The following is a 13,376-nucleotide window of genomic DNA, read 5'->3' as shown; positions in this document are numbered from 1 at the left end:
GCGCACAGTATATCCCTTTGGCTATGTACAGTTTAGTGTTTGCAGTTTTTAAAAGCAGCACAATCCTCAAAACAGTCATAGGTCAGAACAGCCAGTAGGAAAAAAAAATACTGAAATCCAATTGGCATTTACATTGCCCTTCCATCAAAACATTATAGCCATATAAACAAATATGGTCTATGCTTTATATTTTGTTTGAGCTTGTGAAAGCAGGTCAAAGCCAATTTGTGTCAGAACAAGATTTCCCCCTTCCCTTATCGAATTGTATTGTTGCACTAACACAGAATTTAAAACCCTTTAAAAAGGGCAACTGTAAAATAATAAAGGCACAGTACAATATTTATAGGCTGTATGGAGAGATACCAAGGACAGAAATGTCAGAAGAGATAAACTGTAACTGGAGAGGCTCACTGAGATAGTTAGGTTCTTCCAGGTTTTTTAGACTTTCGCTTGAAGACATCAAACATCCTCATAATATGCAAGATAAGTCATAGGAAATTAAAGGAGAGGCTCACATGTGTATCACGGGCCTGTAGGTGCTTAGAAATTCATGATGGAGCCCGATGACTGACTGGTACATAATGAATGAAGTCTGATAGGAAACCTGTTTGGGAGGCCCACATTTTGGAGGTGTTTTTTGTTCTCTTTTCCTTACCTTTTTAAAGTGGACCTGCTCAGTTTTTTGAGGAAGAAACTAACCACAGCCCAATCACTGAGAAAGGAAGACATGGATGGACCTGTTCCAAATCTGGAGAAGATTAAAACTATTTATTGCATATATTCAATTTTTTTTTTTTTCTAAATTAAGATAAGAACAAAATCAGTCTTGCTTTCTTTTAACTGAAAGTTGTATAATTTCCTATTTTAAATGTATCCCTCGGGAGGGGAAGAGGAGCGGAAGCTGATAAACAGTTGGATCTGATAATGACTTGTACCTAATTGATATTCAACTCATGTGCAGACCAATTTCATCATATGCTTTATCATTTTAAACCACTATATCTATGCATGAACATCATGTGCCATATGACTTCCACATACTTAAAACATTTGTGAAGAATTGCTCTAAGTCACTTCAAAGAACCTGTAATTGGTCCAGTGGTTTTGCTACGGTTTACAAGCTGAGGCTGAAGTATTTGAAGCTTGCAGATATTTGTGATATCTGGAGGGCATTAGATGAACCTGTGATGATCTTGAAAAGTAAAAACAGATCATTAAAAACATTGAAAACAAAAGTAACTTCTGTCATTGCTTCTTTTCCTTACCAGATGTATTGTGAGTGTGCACTGCATATGTATACACTAAGTACTGCACCTTATTGACCACTGAAGGCTCCACCTGACACTTTTACACTAGATAACTTATCTGACCCTGGTTTCCATTAGAGCTGCTTCTTATGGACTATTTGATGTTGTGGGGCCAGTAATGAATAATGCAGGTTTCCGTTATAAGCATCAGGGCTGTCCTAGTGCTTTCAGTAGCAGCAACTTCTGCCATCTGGTTAATAACCATGACCTTCCCATGGCATGCCTGTGCCCTGACTATAACTCACACTGAGTGTATATCGTGATGATGTATCATCTAAAAGGGAGAAAAAGAAAGGATGGGTGTGGGTTGTCATTGCAGAGACAGAGGTGTGTGGGTAGCTTGTTAAGGTCTTGTTAGTGGGTGCTGTATATGACACATTTCTGGTAGGCTGTACCAGTGTGATCCTGCCAGACTGATGGTGAAAAGGAAGGGGAGAGCACCCTTTTCACAAATCATCTTACTTGGTGATATAATTATCTGTTTGACATTTACTCTTCAGTACAGTACATCGGCAAAGACCATTAGAACTGAAAGGTCTAGTGCCGTCTTAAGCACAGCATTTATTAGCAATTTCAGAATTAAATGTGTTTAGTCCCACTCTGATTCTCACTTTTCAAAACCTTTTTTTTTTTCCTTAGAGGGGGCTCTCACTTTGCACTGGAATGACACTGATGCATAACTCTACTTCTGTGAAGCCATCTAAAGGGGCTTAACAGGCTTAGCCACTAATCTCTGGATGTTTGTGTACTAAATAGTATGTGATCAGCAAATTAGGATAAGCCTAATCACCCCTATGGGCAGCCACAATGGCACTTCCCATCCATCAAGAGACGACACCAGCTGACTTGAGAAACTTGTTTCATAACTACAGTATGTTGTAAACAAGTCTCAATTATTTGTTACTGTCAATGTTTTCAATCTACTGTACACAATATAAGAAAAATGTACCACCTCTCTACCACCACCACTCTATAGCAATGCAGTTGTCGGTCATACAAAAATAGAGCTGTATAAATAATATCTTGTGGTATTTCAGGGGGATTATGTGCTGGACTATATCTAGGCCTGATGTATCAAGGTTAGAGTATTGAACAAATTTACATATCAAACTGAGTACTTTACAGTTCATGGTTGCCATCTCGACCTCTGTGCACAAAAATACAAACTATGACACAAGAGACATTACAATAATCACATTACAACCAGCTATTCAGCTATTCCAATGATACAGTGTTGGTTAGGTTATTCATGATTTGGAAATTCTGATCAGGGATTCACGGCTGAATAAGAACATTGATTACTGAGTGACAGACTGTGACTTTGTATTTGAATCTCATTAAGACCTGTCTTTAACATGACCGATCACTTTTACTTGATCTCAACATGGGAAATGGTTAATAATATTTTGAATTATCTACCGAGATGTGGTTGGGATTTTTTGTCTCTCATCAGTGACTCTAGGTACATATATACTTTCTTTAAAATATACAGAGACATTGCAAACAGTGAAAATGATGCCTCTAATGACTCAGCACTGTTAATGCAGACAGCTGTTTCTTTCCTTGTGCATGCAATTAGATCCATTTCGACTGGAAATACAGTATAAACTTTCAGGGATTTTGAGACAGATGTAGATGGATTCTTATATACAGTAGAACCTAATCTTCATGGATAAAATACACTTATTAAAATACATCACTTTAAAAAGAGGGTGTAGATCTGAAGAGGTAATCAGTATCAATGTTCAGTGTCTGTACTCAAAACCCTGAGCCTGAATCTACCTTAGGTGAGAACACAGGTCTAAAACTTTGATGTGCACGTCCAAACCACTGCATGCATGTCCATGCCCGGTCTACTCTGGACACAGGGCTCTTGTAGCAAACAACATTAATATTACTGTAAGATGCAACAGTCTCTCTGCATCTCTTTGTCTTGTGTTTGCTTTTAAAGTGGATACTGAACCCACGTGGTTAATGCAACTGTAGCCACTGCTGTTAATTCTTTTGTTTGCAGACTATGAAAACAGGGAGAATACATGAATAAAGCAGTGTCTTATGAGTAAAACAAATATATTACAGAATTTAATTGTCTCCCTTTATTGAATTATGCAGAATGCTTGCCTGTGAAATAGATAAGCTGTTTTGCACATACATAAGAAATAAAAATGAGATTGAGAGAGCAGAGGTTCGAGGTCACCTCATTTCAATGATATGATTAACTATTAACTGCAAATAACATCTGTAATAGAGGTGGCATCGCACCACAATTTGAGCTGTGTGATAGCGTGGCCTCTTCCACTTACTCGCTCTCATTTTGATGAGGTTTTGAGTTTCTTCTTATCCACACTTACAGTGTTTAGCATCTTAATTCAGTGTGCTGTGGTGTGCTGGTCTGATTATGCCAGTACAATTACTTGAGACTGTGGATACATACTTAAACTGGTGGATTTGGTTTACAAGGCATGTGAGAATCAATATCATACATGTAACATATATCACATATCTATGTGGAGCTAGCTTGTGATTTGATTTTAGGAGAGATGACAACCAGCTGAAAAACAATAAGCGATGAATGTTGAAAAAGAGGGGGTGCACTGTTACACATGTATGGCTCCTGAGGCAGCACATCTCATTATCCTGCATGTGTGTATGGTGATAGCCTTATAGAGTGCATATATGTGCTCTAAACGGCCATTTGCGGTCGATGTTCATGAGCTGATGTTCAGGCTCAATTCCCTGTAATGCAAATTGTAAATCTGCTTGACTGGTTGTGGCCATTAGGAAACTATATGGTGAGGTTAGGGGTACAGGGTAGGAAAAAAACACAGTTACCATTAACTCTGACACAGTATGAGAAGGTCTGTGTCAGCACAGATTGTTTTCTAAAGATATGCATAAATTAGTGCATGCTTCAATTAATCTCTGCACACCTTAATAGATTTAATGCTCAGCCATGTGTATTTTGATGTTAGAAAACTACAGTGGACTGAACCTCACATTAAAATTCCATATAATGGAGCGAAGCCTGCGAGCTAGTTCAGGCAGCCAACTCGAGCTGTGCTGCGTCACTCTCATGACATCATACACACACCCTCTCAATTTGGCGGTCTATTTAAGATGGGCGACCCATCGTCCTCTTTGCTCGTCTATGACACAGCAGCATCTCAGCTCTACCCTATTTTCTGCCCCACCACCACCCCAGCTTCCACCTGTAGGCTCCGGGTTAAGATAGTCGCTCATCACTCCCATATACTTTAATGAAATCCTATTCACAGGGAGTGATGAAGTCGGAGCCTTGACGCCAAACTCAAATGTATAATGAAGCTGCAATAAACATTTTTAATCTTGAGTTGTCTGACTGAATTGTTTTTTGTATCAAGATCAACAACACATCACAACCCCAATAAGGAAAAAATCACCAGAAAATTATGAGAATGACAAAATGACAAATTTTATGACGAATTTACGACAGATTCTAATCTTTATCTTTTAACTACAATTCACTACATACAAGTAAAAAAATGGGAACAGAAAAGCGCCTAGAACAGAAAGATTGAGAAGAGAGATGGTGGTGACGAAGAGAAAATGTCTTGATGTATGTCTTTCCCATTATCTTGTGTCTTGCAGGGATGTTGCTGAGTGTGACAGATATAAACAAGGAACAAGTGTAACCTCTCCTACTGTCTCCCCCCCCTCACTCTCTGTGCAATAATTGCTCCCTTCAGCTGGGACAGGATCTGCTCAGAGCAGTCCTTAAAGTGACCATGCCTAGGTAGCTCATCTTTTAGACGATCGATTCTCCACTCTGAAGAGACTATATTAGTCTGAACATACTCTGAGACCAAGGTCAGTGTCTCTCATCTGACTGGTGTCAGATCCACAATACACAGCACACCAGCAATTTCTGTTATTACACCTTAAGTTTAAAGTGATGAGAACAGATATCACTCTTGTTTTAGATTACAGTTTGTCCATTTGAATCTTGATGCCATAGTTTGACTGGTAAAATAAGTCACAGCTCCAAGTGAAACAAACACTGAAAGCTCAAAACACTGCCATTTATAAGGCTAATAAACACACCTGACCACACTGGCTCAGGTATCTATCTCTCACTGTCTCTTTTTTTCACATGCACTGGAGCACAACTTTTGCTTCATTGGCTGAACATAAATACATTTTAACTTCCAACTATAAAATCTGTTACCAACTATAAAGTCTGACAGTTACTGTAGGAAAAAAACAAGATAAAGAATGAGGTGTGATAAAATAGGTGTTTGAATGAAATTATATAAATTGCGGCAATGCCATCCTTTTTGTTATTTCTTTAGCCTATTATCTCATACACATACCGCTGACAAAGCTTAAATCACATAATAACTGAGGAAATGAAAAAAAAAAAGATACAGAGATAAAGAAGGCAATTTCTCACTTATTGTCTTACTATGACAGGATCAGACTTATTTCAAAGCTCACCAAGTCACACTCTTAAAGTCACACTCTTATCCTCAATCAATAGAAAACAAAGCTTTTGGCAAGGCCATGAAGCATTTGTATTCTTTCATTTATTTTAACTTTAAAGTCTGTGTATTCAGAGCAGGCTTACACAGAATCTCTGTCCAGTAATCATGATGACAAGGTGCTAATATGTTCCCAGACTACGTGATTTAAAAAAAAAAAAACTATTTCACCAATTTTTATTCTCACTTTGTCGCTGTCTCCTCTTTGGATTTGGTTAAAGCAGATATCAGTGGAATGTTTTTGTTAATATAAGTCCTAAATAGTCCTATTTTCCGTCAGCAATCACTTACATGAAGTATTTCAGCCTAAACACGAGTCTCTCCGTCACTCTGCTCTGCTGTAACCCGAGGAGAAAATTTTCCTTGTGGGATACAAGTGTTATCCAATGAGGAGAGAGAACGGCATGAAGGGCTGTGTGTGCAGCCAAGGGATGCGCGTGAATGTGGTGACGTAGCACGAGGACCAATTGATGCCTGACAAGGGCGGGGGCTGCTAACTCATGGTGCGTTCAAAGAAACGCACCATGAGTACTTTGTGTTTTTACTTTTGAGTACTTTGTGTTTTTCCTTCCTGTGAAGTCATACCAGTTCGATCTGGTACGAGTTCACGGGTCGGAAGTTACGAGTGGCCGTTATAGGGAACTTTCACAGACAACAGGATGGTAAAAACACGAGCTACGGGTTACCTGGAACGCTACCAAGTCGTAGTTGTGACTTGAAGCTGTAACTTACGGTTTCAAAAGCCTGCCTTGAACGCAGCATTAGCCGAAACGGCCGTGAAGCTGATATCTGCTTTAAGGATACTGTCCAGGATTTGTTCAGGTTCATAAACTATAAGCCAGGACTCTGACTTCATCATATTTACTTCAGGCAAGAAGACTTCAAGAGAACGTCACGATTACCAATGTTGTGTTTCTGCACAAACTGCAAATAACATTTCCTCTTGCATTTTTCTCATTTGAAATATGCTATACTCTTATTTACATACGTACATGCCAAAAAACCTAAAGTAACTATCTTTCCCAAACCTCGATAACACTTCAGGAGCATATAGTGATTTTTTCCCCTTGTTTCAGTTGTAAACTTACAGTATGACAGAAGAATCTGTATGAAGATGTCTTTTTTTTTTTCTTGACCAGTGATGCACCCTGTTGGCCATACTGTATATGACAGCAAACAAAATATGAAACGTAATTTAATCACACCAGTTTAACCAGTTAAATACATCACTCATAATGACAAACTGAACAATAAACTCCAGTATACACTATAGGCTACTCTTACTGCAGTTGTGTAGTTACAATCCAAAAGAGTGTGGATGAGCACATACAAGATGTAATAACTGATCCAGATTTTCAACACACATGAAATAAAACACAACCAGATGGGTAACACGTTAGTAGGTTTCTAAAGCAAATGTTCTTTCAGTCTCATAGGTCACATCCAAGCATATTATTATTATTATTATTATCATTAGGTCTAATGTGATTGTGTGACTAATGTAGCCCCATGATATAGAAAAACCTGTGAGTTTCACACAAACCAGTCAAATTAAATTCACAAATTATGCCAGAAGTGGGGAAATACATACAAACAATAAAGAAAACAAACAAACTATTCTAAATATGAGTTTTAGCCTCATGTGAATCACAGCTCTGACAATGGGTAAGGCTCTGGCCGCAAAATGAGAGGAGACTTTAAACCCAAAAACCACATTCAGGAGGTTATTTACTTCCAAGTCACTCAGATGTCAGGACAGCTGTTGGAGTTTGCCTGTGGAAGGATCTAAGTGCGACAAGGAAGAGGAGCAGTCTGCAACGGTCTGTCTTTCTGTCGTACGTCTCTGCCTCTCATTCCACCAGCTAACAATCTGTCCTCTACAGACCTGTGAATGAGGATCTACTAGTGCTGCTTTATTAGACAGTGTGTTGCCATGGCGTCAAATGCCAGCCACATGTTGGAGGCTGCCTTGGAGCAAATGGACGACATTATTGCTGGTAAGAGTTTCTGTTTGATTATCAGAATTTCAATACACTGCCCAGTTTGTAATTGCAGGCTTAGTTTGTAATTGCAGGCCTTCATAAAACTGGCATTCCCCACATGAGTTCCCTTTGGGAGATTATTCTATGTATATACAGCACACATGTGTACATATGGAATAAAAGTCTTTCTCAGGAGGACTGAAACTGGACAAGCTATGAACAAGAGCTAGAAAAGAAAGGAGTTTCTGTTGTACCACGAGCCCTTGTTGACGATGAGACACCACTTTGATTTCATCTGGAGAGGTTTTACTGAGATGGAAGTAAGCTTTTGATTAGATGAGAGCTCTGAACTCACTCAATTGTGATTTTTTCTGCTTTTATTACTTCTCATTACGCACACTGATTACAGAACCTTAAGTTACCTTCCAGTATCTGTACCCTCTGTATTTTCTAACAGAGGTGATACATTTTAGCCAGCAGTGTTTTTGCACAAGGTCAGAAGGGAAAGTTCTATTTATAGAGGTGAAAGCTCACCCATTAGCACACTTCACTGAGAAACTACATCACAGACAACAGCAAATAATCACACACTGCTCGTGAATGATTTACATTCGACCACAAAATATGCATCTGTCCACATGTCCACATGTCCACTTTGTGTTCTGACTGCATTACTGATCTTTTGATTTAACTCAAGACAGCATATTATAAAGGAACTCTCAGTAACTTGGACACAATGATTATAGTAACCTATGAGCTGAAACTCTAATTTGTGGATTTCAGAGACCACAGTGTACAGCACTGGGCCATTTGATGCTATTTATAACCAGTAAGCCACGCTGGAACACAATAGTGCCCTCAAGAGGTTATTTCAGGAACTTTTCTGATAATACAGCTGCCTGCCAGTCACCTTTCGGTCAGTGGTATTCTCAGTACTGATGTCCAAGAAGAAAGGATGCTAATCATGATAAATTATTTCCTATTGTTCTTTTCTCAAGGTAAAATTGGTGAAGGGCTGTTCAGTGCTCTTACACAATTAGATGGCCAGGGTTTCCAGTCCTCACAAAGTACCCAACAGCAGCCCCCTCCCCCACCCGCGGACCCTGCCCTCAAGACTCTGCAGCTGACTGAGGCCCTCAGGGCAGTGCTGGAGGACAAGGGAAGTGAGGAGGAACAGGACTCTCTCAGGAGACAGGTTTCCACGGATACAGCAAATGTTATACTAAAATGGCTGGAGAGAGACAAGGTGAGTCCTGTCTCACACAACTCTGATGGCCTTGATCAGTAAGGAATAGATGATTGACCATAACAGCATTATATAATGCTGGAAAGATCCAAAATCCAACCCATGATAAAGGATCGTCTTAGTTTACTCTTACTACTCTTACTTTACTCCTCTACAGTCTACAACTAGAGTCCATTTTTTTAACTTGCGTGATATGGTGCTCTTTGATCCCGGCCATCAACATCTGGAGGGCTTTTTCCTGTCTGGTACAAAGCAGAGAGCTGGAAGCTGGATCTTTGCACCGGTAATGAGATCCAGAGCTCCTGTTAAAGCAGAAGCAGTACAACCACTTTTTTCTGTCCTACTCTCTGTGATTTCCTTCAGTCTTAAACCCCATTAATCCTGCCCTCTGTTTTCTGCAACAATAACTTATACCACATGTCCAGGTTTCTCACCAACAATATTTACCTTCTTCTAGTCTTCCACTACTTAAATATGAGATTGTCAACTTTACACTCAGGTTCCCCCTCAGTCTGCTCCACTGTCTCCTCCTCTCACGCTGCAGCGTCTTGACTAACTTCTTGCTCGGCACCACATCTGACAAGCATGTGCTGCAGAAAGTTTCCTCTCCCCTGTGCCCCTTTACGAAGCCCCACAAAATCAGCTTGACTGAGAAGTACTTCAGACACAGCCAGGGAACAGACTAGACAGACAGAGAAAGGTACAGGAGACAGAAAGGGAGGACAGAAAAAGGTGAAAGATCACGAGGTGCAGCAACATTGCAGAGATGTAGTAAATGCTAAAGCATTTTGAGTATGCTTGAAAGAGGAAGCAGGAGAAAGAGAGAAAACGGGGGGAGGTAGAAAAAAAGTGAAGAGAAGAAAGAAAGGGAGTACAGCCAACTGGCATAGTTTAAGTTATTCAGCTCAGCTCTAAAAGTCTCAGGCGGCCCAGACTCCAAACCACACGGACTGAGTCCTCTCTGTATGCTCTACAGCTGTAATATTGTGGGTCTGTAAAACGGAGCGAGTTGGATTCGTGGAGAAAGAGAGTGCAGCACAGTTTAGAGCTACTGTTTTGTCTTGTTGTGGAATCTGGTTGCTGTTCATCCTCTTTGGTACTTTGTTGCACGGGCTAAATTGTTTTGGTATACGAGCCAGACCTGCAGCACAATGGGCCTGCAAAATGGAGTATGATATTGATTTCTACAAACATTTTGCCTGGCTCAGAAAGGTAAGACACTTTCCACTTGCATGTCTGTTTTTCGTATACTTTCATCCTGCACCATAATTGTGTGAAAAGATCTTGTTTGTTTACTTCGCTCCTGCGATGTTGTTGCTTTTACTGCATAATTACAGCGGCCATGCCGATGATTTGGGAAGCAGACTTGTTTTGTTTGTGAGTTGAGGAGGTGCGCTGCAGAGTGTGCAACACATGCACTACAAGTTACAAGTTTATGTAAGATAATAAAGAGCTACTGTAATTAATTAACATGAGTATTTGAGCTGTTATAGAGATGCTAAACTTTGTATTTCAGGGTAGATGTCAAATTAAGATTCTGTTGAAAAGGCAGTACTCTCCAACTTGACTGAACAAAGCAACAAGTTGGTGAATGTCTCTGTATTAAATATAAAATAACATAGCTCAATTTTATCAATTTAATCATTTCTGGTCTGGCCAGTGCATCAGATTACACGGTGGACTGGGGGCGACACGTGGGTGAAGTGTTGAATGCACAACAAGTCTGCCAAACTGGTCATAAGGTTAAAGTGTTAAAGGAGAAAGATAAATGGACACACATGTCAGCTGAGATCATTTCCTGCCACTTGAACCTATAGGGAATCTTTGGACAGCACATACCATCTTGCTGCCATTAAGAAATCATTAGGCCTGACTGCCTCCATTAGGGTTTCACTCTAACTGACTCTGATGCACAGAGGAAGGTTTTGCATGCACATACGTGTCAACTATTGTTATAACAATGAATGAAAATGTGTATACTGTACTAGGTATCAATTTAGAATCTACATGTGGAAAACTGTAGATTTAGAAATCTTCTCCATACCAGATGTCAAACATATCTTCATGACATTGTTTGGCAATAAACATTCTCTTTGTTAAATAGTAGAAAAGTACAGTAATGCAGTAGGTATTTGTGTATAAAGCATCTTTAAATCCAAATACACAAGTGGCTTTCCTGAAATAGTTGAGCGCACACTAAGAACTAAGTAAACATCAACTAAGCCAAGACTTGAACTAATAAAGCTTTCAAGCGAATTGGAGGAGGGATTTGTGTTGGAGACTATTTCTTCTGATCATTACAGTTTAAAGAAATGTTTGTAATAACACCTTAATTATGCAATCAAATATCTTGATTTTAAAACACATGGCTTATGTGTTTTAAAAGTCTGATGCAAAGAGGCTTAATGGTATTTGAAAATTATTTCTAACCACATGAGCTGGCTGGCGCAGGATGACGGACGCTGGGCTACACAATGTTTCCATGATTGTGGTTGAAAGCCTGGATTTCTAAGAAATTTGAGCTCATTTGGTTGCACTTTACTTCCCTTGCACACTGATGGCTCTGAAATATCCCCGACTGCACAGGCAGCCCTCAGTTCAGGCTTCATTTTTTCCCAGTAATCAGTCGGTATAAAATGTTGTGCACAACTTTTAATGCTGGATTAGGACCTGTAAAGCTCTTACAGACTGACAGAAAATGAAGTTTGAGCCTAAAGGGTAAGTTGTTTTTGTGTGTGTGTGTGTGTGTGCATGCACGTGTACTGTATGAGTCAGAGGCTGTAATCGTACCGAAGGTAACTAAATTCGACCCACTGGGCAACTGTTTTGCATTAAGAGTGCACCTACTGAACTTAATGGATGACCTTTATTCTGAAGGTAAACCTCCATTCAAACGGCAACGGTGAGTCCTACCAGGAGCGGTTATCACGTCTGGAGGAAGACAAAGAGTCATTAATTCTTCAGGTGAGATTAGTCATAGCTATAGAAAACTGTTCTTTTGTTGGGGTGAATCAGTGTTATCTCTGTGTGTCTGTGTATAAGATTTTTATGACCTTTTGGATGGTTATTGAAATGGTAAAACATTTAAGGCAAAGGACGCCTCGGCATCCATCTAAAAAAGGTGAATCAGTTCCACTAGATATGAGTCTACTCAGATAAAGGAGGACATGTGACACCTTACTGCTGGTGGGAACTGATTCCAAACAGTGCTTGTATTAAATTACAGTGTTAGAGGAAAGAGATGAGGTGAAAGGGCAAAGGTAGACTAGAGTACTGTGTTATAAATGTTGCGTAATTGTGTGCTTCATGGCATGAGTGAAGCAAGAGTTATCAAGTGGGTTTGGTGCTGTTACAACACAAGAATGTCTTGTTTTGTGTGATGTGTTTGTGTATTTGCACAGGAGTGTAGGTGTGTGCAACTCTCTGCACTGCTGAACAAGTGCTTATCTCAGACAGGTTGAGGCTAGCACCACCCAGCGCTGTAGCATGTAGGAGTGGGTGAGAGCAGGTGCCCTGTTTGTTTCCTCAGGCCTCAGATAAAACATTCCTTCAGAAAATCTGCTCCAGTTGGCTGCTTGAACCCACATGTGATTAGTCATTATGTAGACTTAATAGTTTTTCTTCAGATTTACATTGAACCTGTATTCTGCTGACACTGCTGGAGCCACTGAAGTGTTGCAAGCACCTAACAAAGTAGAAAGAAACATTCAACTCTTCTCAAAGGAAATATTTGCACTACTTGACCAGGCACAGACATAAAAATGTCAACATAAATGAGTAGCAGCGATCAAATGGAAAATAGCTGATATTAAGAAAAGGCCACTGTGAGATACTCTGGCCTTAAGAGTTTTGCTCGACCGAGGCTGTAATTATGTGAGGAAATGTGGAACTGAATGATTAAACAGTTTTATTGTTCAGTTTAGTGTAAACTTATCTCTTTTATTGTTCTGTTCCCACGCACAAATTCAACACAGGTGAGTGTGCTGACAGACCAGGTGGAAGCGCAGGGGGCGAAGATCAGCGATCTACAGAGTTCCTTGGTGGAGCATCAGCACAAACTCAACTCCACGGAGGAGATGCTACAGCAGGTACACAGCTTTACTGACCTCGCTGGTTTCAGTCTTGCATTGGCTTTTTTCCACAGCTACCAAACGCTTAATGTATTACTGGACCATATTCAGGAAACTCTGACTTTCACCAGGCTTTTGTATCAATATTTCTCTTCCAGTTAATGAGATGTGACAGGGCCCCAGACTGTCCATCTATCTTTTAAATGTGATTCTTCTGCGGATCCAATCATCTCATAAGCTCTCGTATGTAACCC

Source organism: Trachurus trachurus, assembly GCF_905171665.1.
Source record: "Trachurus trachurus genome assembly, chromosome: 3".
In the NCBI taxonomy this organism is placed as follows: domain Eukaryota; kingdom Metazoa; phylum Chordata; class Actinopteri; order Carangiformes; family Carangidae; genus Trachurus; species Trachurus trachurus.
This window is presented reverse-complemented; position numbering follows the sequence as displayed.